The 21,992-nt window shown below is 38.5% G+C and overlaps 1 protein-coding gene across 1 annotated transcript in view; it reads left to right on the top strand.

Moving 5' to 3' along the window:
• The first annotated feature begins 6 nt into the window (after nucleotides 1-6).
• Nucleotides 7-21,992, top strand: part of GLIS3 (GLIS family zinc finger 3) — a 157,129-nt gene continuing 135,143 nt past the window's right edge. Inside the window, exon 1 of the mRNA XM_015653122.2 lies at nucleotides 7-249. The gene's annotated coding sequence lies outside the window, so the exon portion shown is untranslated. The remainder of the gene's footprint in view (nucleotides 250-21,992) is intronic.

Here is a 21,992-nt window from a genome sequence, read left to right as displayed (position 1 = left end):
GCTGCTCCCGGCCCCGCGCCCGCCCCGGCGGGGACAGGGTGAGTCGGCGGCTCACGGCCTCCGTGTCAGCGCGGGGAGGGCGGAGGAGAAGGGAAAGCAAAACAAACGCTCTTGTGGTGCCGTCAGTTCGCGGTTACTCACCTCGCCGGCCGGTCCGCCGCCGCGATGGGGACGCAGCGGTGTCTGGAAGGACGGGACAGACACACGTCCGGGAGATTTGTCATCGCACTGGTGAATAAGCGGAGATAGGTACCGGCGGAGGGAGGCTGCGGAGCGGGCGGGAAGCCGGGAGCGGCGGGGGTGCCGGCCGGAGCGATGTGCATCCCGCGCGGAGGCTCGTGGCTCTGGTGCCGGGCGGTGTCCCGCCCGGGGCTTCCTCTTATCCAAGGACTGCGCAAGAGACCAGACGTGTCGTGCTTGGTGAGGTGACAGCTCTGTTCATCTGCCGGCCTCTATGTTGCTAGCAACTCCAGCCTCTTAAACTTAAAAATACTCGAAATCTATGGCTTTTAGCTGTGCCCTCCTCCCTTGTTCGCTTTTGGCCCCGGTTGCAGCTGCTCATGCTTTGGCCGCGAAATCTGTGGGGTGAGCCGTGGCTGTGATAAGGGTGGCGGTAGTTGTCCCCCCGGCTGGAACCGGGCAGCGAATTGTGGCCGCCTGCACTACGCCACGAGTGGTGGTCATAGCGGGCACACCGAGACAGGGCCAGGTGTCCATGGCCCCATTCCTGTGCCTCGGCATTGCCGTCGGCTCACACGAGGACATGGTTAGTGGTTTCCTATGTCCTGCATGGACTGAGGATCTCACAGTTGCTGCCACTGCAGCATTAGCAATTATGCCTGCAATCCTGTAAAGTCTAAAGCCATTATAGGCAAAGGGAACAAGGCAGCATTGAGAGTCGAAGGTGCACGAATCAGGGCTTGCAGGAACCTTTGTTTGCTAGGTGAGGATGCTGCGGCTATTGGTGGCATGTCAGAAAGCCTGCCTCAGACTCAGGTACTCAGTGCTGCCTGATTTGTATTGAGTTTTTTAAGCATCTTTTCAGAAGGTTGTAGCTAGCCCTGATGAAAAAAACTTCGCTTCTGGAAAGCTCATGTTGTTCTTTTGGAGCAACCACTTGCAGTAGCACAGCTCTGATATTTAAGGTCCTAGTAGAGAAAAAGCTTAGGAGATCTGAGTGGACATAATAAACTTGAGAAGGTTTTTCAGGCAGACTGGTGAAAATGGTAAGTGCACTAGGATATACATCATCCTGTCCACGGATAATGGCTGCCCTTTTGGTGGCAGTTGCAGCAGTATCAATGACTGTGCTCTGCACTGTGTTTGTACAGTCCCTTGCACAAAGGCATTCCTTTCTGTGACTAATCTTCCTAGGAATTAAAGTGATGCAAGTAAAAAGTAATTAGTAGATTTCATTATACTAGCTCTGAGAAACTCAATCATGTTTGGGGACTGGTTGCCTTGAGTGCTGTGGAACATCTTTAGCTATCATTTGCCTTGCTTGTTTATGCTGTATCAAGAAGGCATTCTGATGATGCTTGAGAACTAAAAACTTTCAGACTGTGTGAGCTTTTCTAGTTCTTCTTGGCTGATGACCTGGACCTTAGAAAAATGTGATATTTTCAGAGTACTGTAGTTTGGAATGAAGCCCCCTGCGGTATTTCAAGAATACAACTGTCAAGAGAAATGGATACAAATTACCAAAACACTGGATGCTAATATGATGTATTTATTATTCTCAGTAGTGCATGAGTTATGAGATGCTGGCAGACATGGAGGACATGGAAGATATTCTATAAAAATGGAGAGAAAAGCTTATTTTTTAGCATCAGTTTTGAAAGCACATTGTCTTCCTTTATTGCAGTTGGGAATTTTTAATGTACCTATTGTTCCAAGCCTAACTTCAAACTCTCAGTTATTATTTCTTGCCTAGTTAAATCTCAGTGTGGATTTTCTCTTCAAGGAGAATTTATTACCATGCTGTGGTCTGCGAACTAGACCCAGATAACTGTACACAAACTGTAACGCCACCTATGCATGTGCACTCTATTTAGAAAATGCATGACAGCTTACACCTATATTAGGGTGTGTCTTTCTCACAAGCACTAGTGGGACACAAAAATCTCAGGAGTCAGTGAAGTATCCCTATAGCTTTTGGTGCCTGTTCCTTCCCTCTCTCCATCACAGGCCTGTCTACCCAGACTGGCTCATCAGGAGTGTGTCATCAATACTTCTAAGTATTTCACTATGGTGCCACTGAGAGATGATGCTCCAAAAACCATAGCCATGCAAAGACGGAAGGGCTGATAGGGGAGAATGGACCTCAGAGGGTAGGTAGACCCTTTGGGTGGCTATATGGTTGCTCAGCCCTGGGAGGAAGTACATTTTTTTCCTGGAATTGTGCCAAGGAAATTGTGGAGGGGAGCATGGCGAGAGGCTTGGCTGTCCATATTCATGTTTGGGATGAGGGCAGGCACTCACAGTCTTGGGATGCACAGTCCCAGAGGAGGGGGTTATGGTTTGTGTTTGCTTTCTGTACTGTCTGGTAGCTGTTGTAGAGGTGAGATGTGTCCAGCGACAAAATAGGAAGGAAAAAATAGAAGGTTCAGTACCTTGTCTTTCCATCTTCTCTGGGATATTGCTTGCTAAGCTATGTGCAAAATACCAGTGTCTGATAACTAGATGCTTTTGTGAAACCATCTCTTCAGCTGGATTTACTATTTCTTAAACTGATCTTTGCAGTGGAGTAATTTAGCTTTTGTTGAAATTGAAAAGTATTTTACATCATCTTTCAGTGGGTGAAGCAGTAAGCCAACTCTGATTAAAACTCTTAAAACTGCACTGTAAAAGTAGACTGTATAGCATACCCTGCTACAGACATAGATTTCTGAATTATTCTTTTGTTTCACTTTCTGAAGGACTAGTGTTTTGATTTTCCAAGGCGTCAGTTCAGCTTGAATTAAAATTTTATTTTGAAGAAAGCGAATTTATGGATCATTGCTATGGATTATGTTGTCATACTGTTATTGGTGCAGAGTCATTGAGCTTTGAGTAATGTCATCTTAGAAAAACAGATTTTAAAGCAGTGGACATAACTGTTCTTTTGACATCTGTAGGAGCACAAAAAGGTCACTACAGCATCTTACTGATGGACAGAAATACTGCATTAAAAGATGGAAACAGCTTCTGTTTCTTTGATAGAGCAAAGGAATTTGTCAGTACAGCCATTCAATTCCAGGTTGTTATTATTTCTGGGGTTTTTTTAATTTGTTGGAAGATTTTTTGTGTGTTTTAACTTAGCACATTAAGTTTCAACCCTATTCAGGATTGCAAATCTTATTTTTAAATAAGCCATTGTACTTGGTGCTGTACTCTCACAATTTCTAAAATCACTTTGATTAGAAGTGTATGGGGTTTTACTATTATGGGTAGCTGTTTATGGATCTGATGCAAAAGTTAGTTAGACTTTTAGAAAGTAATTAATGTCCAGTTAACATTTAATTAGTTATATATGATTTAATGACCTTCTTGATAGTCTGATGCTTTGGTCTGATTTAGTTTGGCCACCAATGATAGAAATTGATACTAAAATAGCACAAAATAATCATTTTTAAAATGAGAAGACTTATGCTCTCCAAGGTTTAATATTTTAAAGAAAGAATATATTCATTTGCATGTCAATGTAAAGTTATACATTTTCATGATGGAATCAGAAAGAAGACTAGAGGAAGGAAATGCAGAAGAATGACTTAACATGTTTCTACTCTCATAAAAAAATTTGGTTTGTTTCTACTTGCAGGTCAATTGCTTCAAAAAACAGTTTGCTAACATTCTTCTAGTAGCTAATGAGAAAAGATGATAGTATAGAATACACTGTCATTCCTTGTAAGATATGATATTGCTACAGAAGAACAGGAAGGGACACCAGAATTACAACAAGACAAGTTGTATATTGACCTCAGTTTTATAGGCTTTGTAGGTCTGTGTACCCTATGTAGAAAAATTCTGTTTATTAAAATAAAGGTGCTTTTGTTGAGTAAAGCTAATGCATTCATCATGTTATAATCTTTTCTTGATTATATTTATACTTTACTCATGTAGTTAAAATTGCTGACAAGAACTACAGGGAATAATTATTTTTATTTGTAGCCAGTTTATAGTGACATGGTATAAACCCTTGCAAAACATGCTTCTTTTTTTTTTTTTAAGACTTTTCTGAAGACTTAGTTACCTGTGGTAAAGCAAGGGACTTTCTGCTTTTAAAATAAACTCTGAGAATTTAAGAACATTCAGCTCTCCCTGTCCTTGGTTGAATTGGAGAGAGTGATTTATGCTTCACCCAGGCATGAAAATAAATAATACTGATTTTTATTGTTGTACTTCACAATTTTCATTCTCACAACATAACAATGTAGCAATAAAAAACAATATGTAGAATAAGACTTTTATGACCATTTAAGTGTTGTTAAGGCATATCTTTCCTACTTACGGATTTTATTCTTCCCTTTGAAGATAACACGCTTAGGCCTTTCATTTTTAGTGACTTTTACCTGGAAAGTGTGTGTGAGTAACTGTAATGTCTCTGTAGACATTTAGACAACTTTCAGTCTAGAAGTGTGCTGTGAATGCTGTTCTGTGAAATAAACAGGATGCTTTGTGTTTTTGTGACTGTTCACAGATGGAGAAAATGGAGACATTGCAGACGCAGAGTAAGCATGAAGGTTTTACATTAAATTCAGTCATGAATATTCTGGTTGGAATCTTACTGGTTTCAGTGCTGAAAATTTTGTGCTGAAGATAAAGTTACAGTTCAGTGTGTTGCTGCAAGAAGATCATAAGACTTAATTAAAACCTTAATGTATATATGAATTAAAACCATGATTGAAGCCATACTTCAATTTTGTTTCTGTCAACTTAATGTGTTTGTCTGAACAAGTTAATTAGGCACTGAGTCTATGATTGAACAAACTGCTTAAACATGTGCTTAATGCTAAACAGATGAACCTAGTGATGAAAATTGGGCCTGAGCTGTTCAGCTGAATTAGGGCTGAAGTTACACTCCATCTCTATGATGTCTTAGCCTAGTGACTTACACTGACAAGTGCATCTGTTTCCTAAAAATCTTTTTTATGCCAGGAAATGTTTGGATCTAGTTGATTCTACCCTGAGACAGGTTGTGGTTGAGATGATCTCTCAAACCCCTTACAGTCTTGTTTTCTAAGATTTAAATGATAGGAAAATGTAAGTGTTGAAAAGTCAGAGTTCAAACATTATTGCTATAATAGGAAAGATGTCCTTGAAGATTTGCTACTATGTGATTACACTTCAGTTATGGCATATCTGAAGGCTTATAATAAGCATCTGATTTTGATGTGATTGTAGTTGTGTTTATGAATGCTTCTGTACTGTGCTTTCCTCCAGTACTTCTCTGTTGTGAAGTGCCACAGAGTTTAAGGGACTGCAGAGTCTTTTCTGTGGTTTTGCTGTTTTCTCTTCATGTTGTTTTATGCATATCCTTTAGAATGTGAACTGTTACTTTTCCTGTTTTGTCGATATCTGTATGGTGCTTCCCTACTGCCTGTGCCTTTCAGCTTAGACTGAAGAGATGGCAGAAGTGCAATAGCTGAGTTCATCCTAATTCCCTATCAGAGGCTCCTTTCAGTCATGGCTGCTTTATTGTACTTGGTCTTCACTCACTTAATGTCATGGCTGATTTAGCTAATGTGAAGGCAACTGAGCTTATAGCAAACTTCATATTTTTGAAGAGGTGAAGAAAGGAAAAAAAGGTTCTTTTTGTGTTAGAGCTTAAGTCATTGCTTGACTTTGTTCTTTCTTCTTGAGAGACCATACAGAGCTTTTACTTTGTTTTTTGTAACCAGTAAAGTCACAAAATTAACAGTCATGTGCAGTTCTCTTTAATCTGTTACTTACTGCAATGTTATTTGGTTTTATTTATGTTTTTTTTTTTTTTAAACAGGTGTAATATACCATGGATTTCTCATTGACTGATTGATATCAGTCATAGCTATGGGTCTGTAAAAACACACTTTGATTACATTAACTTCTTAGAAAGGAATGAGAGGTTATACAGTATGAGCCATTGGACAGCTGGTATTCCTCATGGATCTAGGATCATCCATGGATAGTAGATCTCACCTATCAGAATTCATGAAGGAACACCCTGCCTATCTTCAAATAGCAGCGCCCCAATTGCAGCTACTGGAAACCTTTCTGCTAGCCTGCACTTGGAGGAGGGATAGCTCCTCAGAGCAGTACCACTGACAGTCCTATTTATTCCCTTGCCCTAAATTCCTGGAAATGTGTGGTTACAAATGAGAGCCCTTTATTACAAGTCCCACAGCCCCCCAGAACTGCCAGTCCCACTGTTTTTAAAGCCAAAACAGCAAGAATTTTCAAATGCTTTCTCCCCATGCAGAGGTGAAGATAATACTAATTTTTCTGCTGCCATCAGTAATTGCAATTTTTTCCCAGTAGCACATATCCAGATGGTATTGGTTTAAGTAGATAGAAACCACTCACTTATTTACCAATCTTTTCCTACAAAGGAAGAGACACTGCAAAAAGATGTCTTGATATTTTCCATGAAAGAAACTCATAATTTGATTATGCTCAGGGACTTTGTATTACACAGCAGTTGCTTGGAATCGCTGAGTTGTCCTAAGATTCTTTATAAACAGAATAAGCTAACCTTTTGACTCAACAAATCCAGAGAGTATTTTTATTTTCTGTGGCACCAGAATTTTGTCAGTGCTATCAGGAGTACTCCTTGGATGCATGAACACACCTTTCCACTGGTGACTAACAGTTGCTTGCAGATGAAAGCAGCAATAGTCATGCTTTTTTAAGGTGTCTAGGCTGGACATGCTGTAGAGTGCTTTGTCTTGATCATAGATTTGCAATTAATTTCTTTAAACCACTGTTTATGCTGTAGAAATTAATGATGCATAACTCTCACAAAATTTGGAGTCTGGTTCTCTGTGAGTACGTGCTTGTGCATCAGATGAAAAAGTACTTGGCCGTCTGCTCTTGGGTCTTAGATATCAAAATATAACATTTAAGTCTGCAATACTTCTTGACTCTGGGAATGCTGGAGATGAGGATACTCCTTTGGAGGAGTTTTTTATCATATTTTCAAAATTTAATGTACATAGACATGACACTTTAATGTATAGAAAATAATTAAGCTGTTTAAAATTAAATAAATTAAATAAATTTTATAAAGGCTTGGGTTGATATCCATGTGAAAGAGGAGAAAAGGAGAGAGATTTCCCATTTTATTCCAATTCCAAAGTGTTGCTTCTCTCCATTTTCTGTTTTTCACTGCTTCCCTTTGAAAATTTAGGAGGTCCATCCCTCTTCTGCGAGACTTGGAGACTTGAATCACTAGCATTCCAGAGCTAGTTGAAAGTTAACTGCATGTTGGGTGCTCTGCTGAGTCAGACCAGTGGTAATACATACACATATTCATTGTGTGACCTCTGAGAACACTGATCTGATGCTCACAGTGGTGGAGAGGTGGTGGTGTAATCCATAGCACATAGGGTGAAAAGAGGAGGACTTTCCACATGATAGTTTTGGAGGAACTTTTCTATCTCTTTCACTACAGGCAGAGCCTGATTCTTGCTGTCTTCAAAATTGTATGTCTAAAAACTGAGAATCTATACTGGGATCTTTAAAGTAGCCCTACATAATAGCTAATCCACCTACAGTATGTGTTGCAGAGCAGCATAGGAAGGTGAAGAGAACATCAGCCCCTGTGTTTGTGGTTTTTAACCTGGGATTCTTATCTGCTGTGCCTGATTGTTTTGTTCCTAGAAGCTGTCAATTCTGCCTTTCCTTCTTGGCCTGTTTAGCTTGCACACATGTAATATAGTCTGCTTTTTTGGTGGGATAGCAAGTAGAAAATTCAGCTGAAGGGCTGGCATCAGGGAAGATTATGTATAAACACTGAGGACATGGTAAAATACTGTGGACTTCAGATACCAGCACTGGTCTTCAACATCTCTCATCAATGCAGCTCTTTTGGCAGCAGGTTTTTATGAAAAATAATACAATTTTTAAAAATCAGCTTTTTACAGAATGTTCTATTAAGAAAGCTGTTTATTTTAAGGTGTGTACATTTCAAACAGTTCCAATTAGAACTGTGATCTGGTGTAGTGATGCCCAAAAGTTACATATTGAAGGATTTAGTACCAGCATATCTATACTTTATGCACATCTGAATAGTAATTTTGTTTTCTAAGAAGTCTAGTAGCTATTCTTATTGCTTGTTTTATTCATTCCTATGTGCAGACAGTAGACTTGTGAGTGTGAGCTGGACCATGTTCAGGCATATCTTGAGTGTTCTCATGTCTCACATAATAAAAATCTTTCTGAAAGCACCAGTATGTTCAACACTTCTACTTGTTTCTCATATTCAGTAAATGAAAAGATATTTTTGAAGTTTATTGAGAAGTATTAAAGACAAACATATCCCTGCTGGTGTAGGTAGTTGCAGGAGGTAGCTGTGGGAATAATTAGGGAGCTCACTTTCTATTTTTCCTTCAGCATTATTGGTGAGCACTACAGGAGAGAGAATCCTGCTGGGGAATAGTCTGAATCACAGAGGTCATACTTAACATGTTATGACAACTCACTCAAAGTTTAGGAGCAGTAATACAATAATATATAATATATTATAATAATATATAATATATATTAAGTATATATATTACACAATATTATATGAATATATAATACTAATTATAACATTATTATAATGCAATTAATATTTATACATTATATTTCTATAATATAATATGAATAAATAATAAATTATATGATATATTGTAATAATAATATATTGTAGTCTTTAAGCATCCTGGATGTGGCTGAAGAAGAATTTTTACTGTGACCAAAATGCCATGCTGACATGCTGTTAGTGACATCAGTGCAGCTGCAGCACCTCCAGTCACTGCACTCACAACCTGGTGGAGAGGACCAACGTGGACAGGGGTAGGGGAGAGGCAGCCTGTCCACCTGGTTTTTGGTCTTTCTGTGGTTGTGTCTTGAGCTGGTGTGTCTGGCAGGATTTTCAGTAGCTGTGAGTGGCTCACAGTCGTGAGTGCCTTAGCCATTTCCTTGTGTCCCCCGTTCTCCCTGGCAGCAGGTGATGCTGTGTCTGGGGGGAGTTCAAGCCTTGAAGCTGCTCTGCTCTTTTTTTCCTACCTTGGCTGCTCTACTAAAACCAGTGCAGTTAGCATGTGTGTGATGAAGACTGTGTTATAGTTGTGAAGACTTGACATAAATATGTCAAATATAACTTGAAATGGAGCTTGAGGAAGCAAATCTGGATGTCTGCCCCCCGGATGGGGTGCTTCAGTGAGAACTTGTGCAGACAATCATGGACCCCTTTTGTTGTCCTTTTTCAGTCATTGAAAAGACAACTGTCATCTTCCACTTCTGAGGTTTCTGTAGTGCTGTTTATTCCTTGACATAAAGACAATTCTGTGCTTTATTTTCTGCTTTCTTGCAAATGTGACTGTAATTTTCTTGTAGTAAAATGTGTCAATTAGCTCATTTGTTCATGTGTAAGATGAGCTTGTTTTTTGTCAGACATCATTAGGGTTCTTCCTTGTCCTGGAAATAGGTGACAGACATTACATCTTGGTGCTTGATTTAATTTGATTTTCCCTCCAGAGACTCTGGAGGGAGAAACATTTCCAGTGCTACTAAGCTGTGTGAGAACTGTGAACTTGGTCAGGGAGGATAATTTGTCTCTAGTTGCCAAAAGAGCCTTGTTTCACTTTTGAACAATAACCACACAGGTCTGTGAGGAGTGTTATATGCTGAAGTGTTAATCAGTAAGCGGCTTGAGCTATACTTGAAATCTCTTTAACATACTTATTTTTCTCTCTAGTACTTTTGTTTTTTATGTGTCAGTTGGCGCAGTCTGAAAAAAAAGACATTCATCAGTATTCTGTGCAGTTCCTTATGTAGAAAGCTTTACTCAAGACTCGCTTTCTTTTTCAGTTGTTTTCAATAATCAATTACCAAGCAGTTTTAAAGCCTGGTTATTGATGATATTGAAGTATAAAAAAATAAGTGATAATGATCTTAGTTTTATCCAGCATGACACATTTTTTAGCTTTGCATATCTTTTGGTGGCCTTGATACGCTTGAAAAAACAACACAGAATCTGTCAATGCAAGGTCTGCATTGGCATTGCAACTCTAGCAGTTGTTTGGGGAAATCCATTCTGAAGACAATAAGGATGGGCCTCAGCAGATTCTTTTCTCTTGTTAAGGACTTTACAAAATGGCACAGCTGTGAACATGGGACTCCTTGAGTTTAAACCTGCAATTAGTTTTAGGGGCTGGGTGACCAGCAGTCCTGGTTGGGCTTAAGCAGGTTTGCTGTTGCTGTGCCTCTCCTAGAATGTGCACGTTTACTTCTATGTAAAAGCTAGTGCATAGATTGCTGTTGCAAGACACTCCTTTGGAGTGCTTATTTCAGGCTTATTTCTTTTCTTCCCTACCTTTCATATTTCAGGCATGTTTCAACTCCTGAACACAAATGATGTTCAGGCAACTCTTAAACAGAAATGATGGACAGCAGGGAATGATTTACATTGACTCTGTACTTCAACAGTCTTTATCTGAAACAGATAATTCTTCAGAATTATGTTTAAGAACAAAATATTGATGAAAATAAAAAAAGCTGGTGATGCCAAAGTGCGTGTTGGACTCTGTTATAAAGGCCTCAGGCAACTTAGAAAAATGCCCTGAAGAGTCTTAGGCTTATTGCCAGAAAGGAGCTACTTTACACAAGAACTGTAAAACCACTCAAGAGTATTAGGCATAGTGCCAACAGTTACCCATTCTGTGCTGAGAGTGTATTTTAACTTCTCTCATACTGTGTCTTATACCCTTTACCCTCCACTTTGTGGACTTGGACAGTGAGATTTAAAATTAATGGCAGCCATCCAAAATGCAGTATAGTGAAGGTGTTGGTTTAAGTAAAGCTCACATTTCTTTCATTTTCCTAGACCAAATATTATTCTTTCTGACTGGGGCAAACCAAATGAAGGGGATGGGGTGTATTTATTAATAGTTTTATGACACCTGTTTTCACTATGATGGAAGCTTGTGGTTTTCGTCCATTGTCACTGATGCTTCTTTATGTTAATACTCAAATTGGCTAATGAGTTCTGTATCCTCCAAGTTTACAGAGAGGAAAATTTGATCCCTCAGATCAAGCCATTAAGAACAAGAAAACCAAACCAGATCAAGCCACTATCTTTTCACTCTACTCTGAGAATCTTCAGCTCTAGTTAATGATTTTTCAGTTTTGTTTTATCACCAGGAGATGGCACTAACAAAATCTGTTTTCATACAGAGAGACATATTTCAGCCACCTGTTACAGGGGAAATTAGTAATAAAAATCCAGTTGAAGTATGAAAGTTCTGGAAGTTTTGTATCTGAAAATTCTTGGAAATTGGATTGAGACCACTTTCTCCTCTGGGTGAATTAAGATTTCACTGATTTGGTATGAAAATGGCTAAGTCCCATAAATTTCTTGTGCCTCTATTCTTTTTGTTGGCAAATTTTTGAAAATTTATTTTTACATTCATAAAGTGGTTTGAGATCTCCACATAAAGTGCAATTTATTGATGTCAAACACAAAATTAATTTTAGACCTGTGTATGCACCAGTAGAGAGTGAACAGGTTGTCCGTGCCTTTTCATAGAGGAGCAGGCTACCAAAAAGCTGTCCCATACACACTTCAGCACAGAAGTATGCAAATACTAAATTTTGCAGTTGGATTTGGCGTTTTGGCATATTTCTGTTGTGTTCTTCCAGAACTATATTGCCTTTCTTAGCAGTACTGTAACATGATCTTCACCATGGTAGTGTGTTTAATTTCTCTATTTGGTCCCTGCTGCTGCAGACCTGTTAGACGGTGCTGAGCAGGAAGAAAACCCACTGTTGGCTTTGCTATAGCTGCTCTCTCCTACCACTCACCCACAGAAAACAATGAGAAGGGAAGCTGCTCTTCTGACATCTATTCTGTACATAAAATGCAAAGTTATCTTTTGTTTACTTTCAGGGTCCTCATACAGCTATAAATGCATGGAACACTCCTGCAAGGAGCTGGGAGCTCAAGTTAATAATTGGTATAGGTTCGTTCCAGCTTGAAACATGCTGTGATTTTATGATTCTACAAGTTGTCTCTGAATAAAAGTGGGAATGGTCTGAAGAAATCAGAAATTGTCTGCAGCGATGAGACCTTTTTCTTTTCTGTTTTATTTATGCCTAGTCTTTCCAAATCTGAATTTTGTAATTAGTGCTCTCAGAGTTCAAAGAAGCTGGGGCAAAAAATAGGACTTTTTTAAAGGACCATGCTTCCATGTTTGAACTTTGGCTTTGCTTGGGCAATAAACTGCTTAACGTGTATCTGACCTGTTTCTAACTGGGTTATAAACAATTTTCATGTGTCTGTGTATATTTCTGTTCCTCGTATACTTTCCAGGCTAAATTTAATCTCAGGCCACTGAGGTGTTTGCAGGCACTTTACCTTATAATTCAGCCAGTGGAGCGTGTCTTTCACTGCTAGTGGTAAGGGTGTACACCATTCTTCCAGCAGACTTGAGATACCAGCTCAATATGTGTTGAGTGCAGTAGAAGGGGCACTAGACATGGAATACAGAGATAAAGGTATGCATTTAACTCTCATGTTGGTGGGGCTAAGTCAAAACCTGCTATTTTGTACCGGTGTTTGTTAAATATTGCTTGTGACAAGCTTGGCCTTCCGTAGTTTCATTGGTTCCAGAGGGGTTTAAAATGGTTTAGGTGTCATAGGGCCATGCATGCTGCTGAAGCTGATTAACTGTTGTATTTTTTCAGAAGTTGGAAATCAGCTCAATAGTGTCCCCAGAATGTGGGAGACCAGAAGTTCCCCCAGAAGGGGATGTAAAGAACACATCTCGCAAGAAATGTAGGAGGCCCTGGAGCAGGAGTAGGAAATGAGTGTTTTAATTTCTGTGAGCCCTTCTCCTCAGTCTTCTGACACAGAATAGAGCTGAATACATAGGCCCCTGTGGTGGAAAAAAACAACCAGAAACCAAAAACCAACAAACCCAAGCAAACAAACCACATGTTCAGGCAATATCCTTCATTTGCAGCTCTAAATACATGAAATGGAACTTAAGATAAAAAACTTACTTCATTTAGTTATCATGTAGTCAGTTCTACAGATACTATGTGATTGATAAAATCTATGATTTAAGTGGTTTTTCCTGGGCTTTTTAGAGATGTCTATCCCTATTGAGTCTAACCATTTGACACATTATTGGTGTGGTGGCTGTGTGGGGTTTTAGTTACTGTCTGGAGTTAAACCATGACACTTTGTCAGAGGTTTCAAATGATAAGAGGAGAGCCTGTTTTGTAGTGGATTATTATGTTTTAGTAAGTGGAGACATGTTGCTGTAGGACACGCAGTGATTCACACGGACATGGCTCCTGTATGACAGGGAAAAAACTGGTTTTATTCTTACATCTTTAGTATTTCTAGATTCTCAGCAATGACCAGAGATTGGATAGTTAGGTTACCACCTTTCCAGTCACACTGGTCATGCGAAACATCCATCAGAAGACATGTATCAGAAAGAATGTGTACATATCTGTGTTTACAGTCACTGCCTTAGGAAAGTTTTTAGAAATTATGTAAACAAGATTGAAAATCTGAGTTTTCAAGGTGACAGAGACCATCACCTCCTCAGGTTTTTCTGCTTTTCTGCTGACAGTGAGTCTGACATTTATGCCTGAGACATGCCTTTCCTAGCTTCAATTATTACAACGAAGCAGTTGCTGCATAACATTTCCCATGTGAAATCTCTGGAGAGAATTTTGACCTGACAGGTTTCCCTGCAAGTGTTCACATGGCAGGCCCATTCTGTCCAAGGAACATCCCGGGGGCATGAATCTTCTGTTGGTGCTTGGCATGGTTGAACTTCAGCCAGTGAGAAGTACTGGTGTCGGCTGATCCGTGGTAGCTGTGTGCAATTGTGAGGAAGGCTTTCGCTCTCCACTTTCCCCTTGCAAATATGCCCAAAAATCTAATTAATTTAGTCCCCTGAAATAATTATGAGTCTTGCTCCAGCTAAATTCCTGTTGAAATCAATGGTGTACACAGAAACTCATATTTGGGCTCTAGTAAGGTGTTTCTTTGCACATTCATGTAACTTACTTGCATTGTCAGAATTGTTCTACAGATCTTCCTGTGGCTTTGAGGGCAGCTTTATAGGGTAAAATGTTATTTTCTTTCAGAAGGCATTCCTTTGTGTTCAGAAAAGGTTGCTGTTTCTGGTTCTAGCTTGGTGCTGCTCATTTTTTTTGGAATTAAGCCTTAAATGTTAGTATATTTAGTTGAGATGAATAGGAAGAAGAAAATGTATTTAAACAACTGTGAGTGGTTGCAATACCTGGTAGACCTGGTAAATCACATACTTTTCCATTTTTACTTCCTTTCAGTATCTACCCCTTTTTTCCCTAAAATCAAACAAAAAGAAAATAAAAAAAAGAGAAAATATGCTTGGCCACTGCTATCTGGTTTGTATCTCATCTGCAGGAAATAAGCTCCATTAGATTAAAATCTCTCTTATACTAAAGAAGCCATATTTGAGTCTCCAGCAGAGTAGTGGGATAATGCTCCTTTGCTGCAGTTTCCCTGCTGGAACTGCTATCATCTTCAGGAGAATCCAAGTATTTCTTCTTTTACAAATATTTTTGAGTGATTCCTACCTTGTATTTAGTAAAAGTATTTTACAGAATTGAGATCTGAAGAATTAATTATTAAAATATTTAACAGTAGATTAAAACTACTAGATTAAAAAGTACCAGTAGATTAAAATTTGCAACATGGCTAAAAAGACACTGACAGGTATTAGGAACTGGCAGATTGAAAATGGCAAAAGCCAACTGGAAACGGCAAGCTTCAAAGTGACTTTTGCCTCTCCTTTTCCTGTTGTTCGAAGATAATGCTGAAAACATAAATCATTAAATCTGGCAAATTTTCTTTCTGTGTCTGGGGTCCCTATCTGGTTTAGCTCCACTAAATAACACTGGGAAGGTTTTGGAAAAGGATCTCTATGCAATGTCTGATCCAGTTCTCCAGCTGCTAGTGGAGGTAACAGCTGTTAATGCTGATGAAGAATGCTGGTTGGCATTTAGAAAACAGATACACAAAGCCCTCTATAATTTTTCTAAATGAAACTGTTATTAAAAAATAGGATAGCTAACATAACTGGAGAAGAGATGTTAACTAGAGCTAGCATAAAAGAAGAATAAAAGCAGTAAGAAGAGAAATCAAAATGTTTATTCATAAACACACTATGACCTATATATATATATATATATATATAGAGTTCTTGCTGGCAACCAGTGTAGGGGTTTGGGTGCAGTGAAGCATGGTCCTTCCCAGTCCTTTACAAAGTCTTTGTGCCTGTTTCCTCTGAGATGTGACTTTGCGTCCACTCATAGCTGTGCTTCTGCTCCATCCTGGCCTTGTGTTGTACCCTGTAGTCTCTCCAGCACTCTGTCTCTCCACTAGCCTAGAAGTTGCCAAAAGCTGCCCAGCAGCTCCTCTCTTCTCCAGGGCTGACCTTGGTGCTGTCCCTTATGAAAGGAGCCCATGCCAGGAACATACTGATTGGGTCAGGCTGTCCCAGCTTCTTTGCATTTTCAGGAGCTGTGAGATAGAAGACCTTGAAAGCATGTTGGGAATGTTTCTTCAAGAAAGAAAAAATGTTATCATGTCATTTCCAAAAATAGGTTTTAAAAAGGTTTTGAATTTCCCTTCAGAGAGGGAATTTTTAGGCTGGATTATGTTTTATTAACGTTATAATTTATTTAGATTTTTTTGGTTATAAACACCAAGACTGATGATTTCATGTGAGCATAGAAAATTGTACAGGTTTTTCTGTTAAGACAGTATTTAGTACTGAATGGATTATTTAGTACTGAATGGACTGAAGATGGAAATTCAGAAATGAAAAAGTTCTCTCTGCTTTTCAGTATCCTCAAATCTTGGGGTTTTGATGAAAAATGTTTCTCTGTATTTCATCTGAATGTCTCTTTTCATTCATGTTACTTGAGTACTTTCAACTAGTGTTATATTCTGCCTTTTGCACAAGAAGAGTTACCTTTACTTTACAGTTAAGGAATACATTTTGTCTTAGTCTGTCTGTTTCTGGGACTTGAGTGAGATTTGGCCAGTGCAAAGACCTTGGGGTTACCAAGAGTTTTACTATGAACATTTTGGAAATATCATAAGGATGTGTTTAAAGAAGGAAAAATAAATCTTTATATGCAGTTAAGTAATTTTTACTTAGAAAGTTAAAAAGAAAATAGGTACTTTTACTGAAATGACACTTAAGAAAAAACAGAATAAATGTATAATTCATGTTTTATTCAAATACAAGTATAATATGACAGGCAGTCATCATCACTGCTGACATACCACTTTGGCAGCTAAATTCAGATCTTAATTGTATAACGTACATTTTAACATGATTGTTCTGTCCTCCTGAGACATTTTTAATGGCTTATTTCAGAGTTCAGTTGTAGCATATTTCACCTAGATTGAACTTGCATTTGTTGTGTACTACTGTTTGAACATTTGTTAATAAATCTGCAGTTGGCTGTCAAGTTCCAGCTAACCAAACTATAATTGGCCTGTCAATCAGTATTCACAAATAAATGTTGTTCGTAAAAAAACTACTGACCCAGCATTGATGTCAATTAATTAGTGAAATATATCTTCTAACACAATCCACTGTTTCTTGTGAATGTTTTGACGCTTTTGGCACTAAGAGAGGACTGCTTGGATAATCATTTGCATAAACAAGTAGCTATAAAATTAACTGAATTTCAAATAGTTTAAAAAGTATTTAGCAATATAAGAGAAACGCTGTTTATCTTGGGACCTCCAGACAGCCTGATAGAAAATGGGTTGGCCATGCTGTACCTTCCCTGGCCAGTCCCACCAGTGGGATCATTAATGCTGCTCCCTGTCTCTTCTTTGTCCAGAGAAGTGTAAGATTGGTGTGTTTCACCTCCTTAAGCTATACTGGTATTCTTGCTAGATTTGCTGCACCACCAGGAGTGGCTTTCTGTATTGACTTAATGTGTCTGTATCTTTTATCTTTCCCATCTTGCATGTACTTTACCGACTGCTTCCCTTCTTTGATGTGAAATGTTTGTATCTTATGGTTACACATCTTAGTTCAATATGAAAAGGCTCTTTTTTTTTTTTTTATGCATTTTGTCTGTTCATAAGAGAAAAGGGAAATTTCTGCTGTGAGTATTTGTCTCTGACAAATACTCTGTACTGGGTTCATGTGATGGGAATATTGTCTCTGGCATCTTGATTGGTTGCATTGAATTTCTCTTTAACTGCACTTTTGCTGTCAGTATGGAAGAAGGAGTAGAGAAGTTATAATGAATTTTTTTTTTTGGTTCATTGAATGGATTTTAAAAAGTAATGGGGAGATAAAGGAAATGAGGAAATTCATTTTTTGTAAATTTATTTTTTTCCACTGGTAATCAATAACACTGTCAGTATTCAAATCCCAGTAAAACTGTCAATTTTCGGTCAGTCCGTTACTCTTACTTTGAATGGGGGTTGAAAGCATTTGTTTGATAAAATGGCTTTGTGTGATTAATACTCAAATTACTAAATCTGCTTAGAAACTTTTATAAGACCAAATCAATTAATTTAATTTTTTTTAATTAATTAAAATTTAATTTTTTTCCCTGTGTCTACTTTGAATTCCTTTCTCACAAAAGAAAAATCACTTTCTTGCTAAATATGGAAACTGCTCTTAACTGGCCTCATGACAGTCCTGGGCAGAAATTTGGTAGGGTTGATATCTCACTATGATGTTAAACTTATTGAGTACTTGAAATGTACAGCAGCTTTGAGTCTGCCCAAGGAAATACTTGAGAAACAAATGAGTCAGACCACCTGTCTAGTTAACTGCTGGAAAGCTATTCCCCTTTTCCACAGAGTCTTCTGTGTGGTGGTTACCAAAGGCCACTGGTCCCTGCCAGTTGGAATGTGGGTAAGTCCTGGTGACCCCAGCTTCACAATTCTCCTTTCCCTCTACAACTGCTGTGTCAACCAGCATTTCTAGAAACCAGCATGCTTGTGTGCAGTGTGTGCCTTGGAGCTTCGTCCTGTACCTCAGAGAGCTGTGTCTTCTCATTTGTATCTTCTTGGCATTCCTCTTAACTTCCTGCAGCTCAGCTTCTTCCAGGCATGTCAGCAGCAGTGATGGGACAGGAAAACTAACTTCTACAAAGAGCAACTACAGTGGACTGTAATTTTGAGAGGTGGAGAAATGGAAACTTGGGCCTTTCAAGAATTCTGTCTCGCTTTTGTGGGAAAACACCAAACACCCCATGTCCAGTGAAGAGTCTAATATGAAAAATAAGACTAAATAGATACTGATTTTAAATTTTGCCTTTGACTGATATAAATATTGTCTGATACAGGAAACAGATACTGAAAACATTTTGCCTCTTAAATATTACACTGTATAAAGTTAAGGGCTAGTGGAAGTAAAGGTTCATCATCTGGACCACAGAAGATGAAAATATCAGTATACATAGGGCAACCAGGATTTGAGTTAGAAAGTATAATTCAAATACAGACATAATTTTTTACCAGTACTACTCTTGAATCAGACTTGGCTTGTGATTGGCTTCAATTCTTCTATGGGGTTTGTAAGTCTTTTTTCATGGCTTCAGTCTTAGTATTCAAAATACTTATTTATGTTTTAACTGTGGATTTTCTTACCATTCCATGCTATCATTTTAAAGGGGAAAAATATATTTTTTTAATATTTGCTTAGAAAGAGAAATGTCTGAAGCCTTCAAACCTAAAACTCAGTGTACAAGTCTTCCTCCTAGTAAAATGAAAAGGATCTTTGTGTGCATTCTGTAGAAAGCTGTTACAAAGATTGATGAATATGGTTCTAGAAAACTGTACTGAGGAGAAAATATGGCTATCCATGGGGCCTTGAAAGTGGGAAGATAAGCTCCAGTGCTCTCTCAGAGAGTTCTGAAGATATGATCTGGGAGGTTCTTTCAACACAGCTGTGTCCTCTGATGGCCATGAAAACAGGCATTTTTATGTTTTTATTGTCAGATAATACTGCATGAATGTTCCCTACCTCTACCATTAGTTTCATCTTTAATCTAAAGATTTTTTTTTAAATTAACCTCTTCCATTGAGAGAGATGGTAGGTCTGTGCAGCTCGAAAAACAATTTCTTCCAGATTGTTACAACTTCTCCTTGTCAAAAGGTGAAGTTGAAACTTTGAGTGAAAGGTTGTTGGAGCTGTTTATTTTTAGGATTTGTGGAGGAGTGATAGAAGTTTTATTAGAAAATGCTGGAGTTCTACAGAATCTAATAGAAAACTATGCTGATACTAGCTGTTTCTGCGGAAGTGTTGAATGTATAGAAGAAAAGTTTATATCGGATTCTAAATGCTTAGACTGATTTTTTTAATTTTATATAAATACTGTAATATGGAATTCCACACAGAACAGATTTTGTTGAAATTGATACGGTAAAATAGTGTTAAAAGGAAGCCAATTGAATTTGGATTACAAATTGCCAAAGATAAATCACTTACAGATTAATAGTATCTTTCAAAGATTAGAAAAAATGATACATAGGACTTTTGTCTAGCTGTCTTTTGTAAACTTCCCAAAAGCCTTGAATTGTTCTAGAAAAGGAAAAACAAGCTGTTAAAGTAATAACAAAACATCTGATTTATGACTGTAAACATTTTAAAAAATGTTTTGAATTATTGAAAGAAAACACTGAGGTTATTCATACTTGGTTGTGAAAGGTGCAGTCTGATGTTTAGATGATTTCATTCTAATTAGGTAGTTACTGATGCTAATGCAGTATAAGATTTATGGTTTTCTTCTTAGGGTCTTGTCTAATCCATTTTCCTGGTGAGTATTCTATTTTTTTACAGTATTTCTGCTTATTATTGGTTATAATAGTAGTATATGCACACATCCTAATTTTATGTGCCATTATTTGTGCCGCACTAATCCAAAATGCGAGATGTAAATATCCTTTATTCCTATGTACAAGTGAATCAAATAATGTAGCTGTCTAACTTGTAACCAGAAAAATAATGGCTGCTGTGTTTGTGATAATACTCTCAACACCAAAGCAAAAAGCTACATCAGCAACCTTTTTTATACTGCAGTAGGACATGATGGCATATTTTCCCCCTTATATGAAAAAAAACGAACACAGCCTACTGCATTGTAATCATGTCTGTTACCTTTTGTGGAAAACTACTGTTTTTTCCCCTTAATTCCAGTTTTGCTGCCTTCTCACTGGTAATTCCTCCTCCAGGTGCTCTGAGTTGTTGCTGATACGCTTTTCAAAATCTGTGGCTGTTGCAACAGTAAAATGTACAGCTGCAAGGTAAAGAAGTGTCTTAGTATCTGCATAGTGTTTGTGGTCATACCTCTTCCATACCTGTCACTTGCCTTCTGTATGTGTCTTTTTGTCTGAAATAGACCCTATCAATTAATGCTGATAAACATTTTCAACATGCTACTGGGTCCAATTCAGAATTTTACAACTTGATCCTTTGCTTTAAGCCCATAATTGAATGTGGAAGGTGAGTTCCTGGCAACGGTGAGTAGTATCTACTGTAAATTAGTGCTCCGGACAGGCATGACAGGAACTCAGTGAAGAGACTCAGGTTAGTACTTGTCATTTCCCCAAACTGATAGTCCATGTCAGAAGGACTCAAGCAGTCCTTTAAACAGAGGCAGTGAACTCAAATGAGGTGGAGGGCCTTAAAAAGTGTGGCTTTTGTTTTCAGCTGATTGTGGTTTTGTTTCTAGTCTGTCTTCCACCATCCTTATTGCACTATAGTTATTTCCCCATCTTTGCTACCCTCTATTTTCAGAGTTTTTGAAGCAGTTTTCAAATGCCCTCTCAGTCACCAATTTCTTTACAGAGTGATGAAATGCTACTGTGACAGCATCCATGATAAGCAGCAATGTTCTGGTGTTAAAAATATATAGTTTATATACAGCTACAGAAAGGCATGCATACGGAGCAGGTACAGCTGCTACAGGTATGAAATGTCTGCCATGTGTATGACTGCAGACTTCTTGCACAAGAAGGCAGTGGGTTTTGTTGATGGAGATTTCATTACTCTGCCTTTGACTTTTGGTAAAACCGATACTAATTGAAATTGTGTGTCAGAGCTGAAAGTGTGTGAAGGGATACCTGTGGGAGGAAGAGGGAGAACAAAGTGTACGTGCCCCATGTTTACTTAACCATAGTATAATTCTGCCAGCTGGACAAAGGGACTGTGCTGCTAATTGCCCTGCTACAAGCCAAGTGGAACACCGAGGACCAAATCTGTGTAAATGACTTTCAGGTTACTTGAGAAGTTTTGCAAAGCTGTTCTTCCTGAAGGAGAGACCTGGGAAGTATTGTGCCTCAAAGTTCACAGGTTTCACTAGGCTGATACAGTTCTGATTTACTTTCTTTTCTTTACTCTTCACTATTGTCTGTCTTTTTCTAGACCAGGGCTGTGGGGTCAGCCTTGCAGTGTGTGATGTCCTGTTGCTGTGTCCTGAGTATAATAGTATAATATATAGTATAATAGCTGTGTTAGTCCAGTATCGCTTGTTTTTAAGCCTTCAGGAATGGTTACACTTTGTCTGGTCCCGAGATCTTAATGTGTGGTAGGTGAACTAGAAGGTTTGCTGGCACTTTTACAGAGTTAGAGGTGGGGGCTGAGTGTGGTGTGGATGTAGCGAGCAGCTGTAGGTTGGGAGCTGGACTGAGCAGGTTCCCTGCTGTAGCAGACATCATGGTAACATCTAGCTGGATCCTTGCACTCCAGAGGGTAGCTGAAACACCCTGATCTTGGTATTCC

This window comes from Parus major, chromosome Z, assembly GCF_001522545.3.
Source record: "Parus major isolate Abel chromosome Z, Parus_major1.1, whole genome shotgun sequence".
Lineage (NCBI taxonomy): Eukaryota > Metazoa > Chordata > Aves > Passeriformes > Paridae > Parus > Parus major.
The sequence above is the reverse complement of the archived record's forward strand: the minus strand, read 5'-3'. Positions and strand labels throughout refer to the sequence as shown.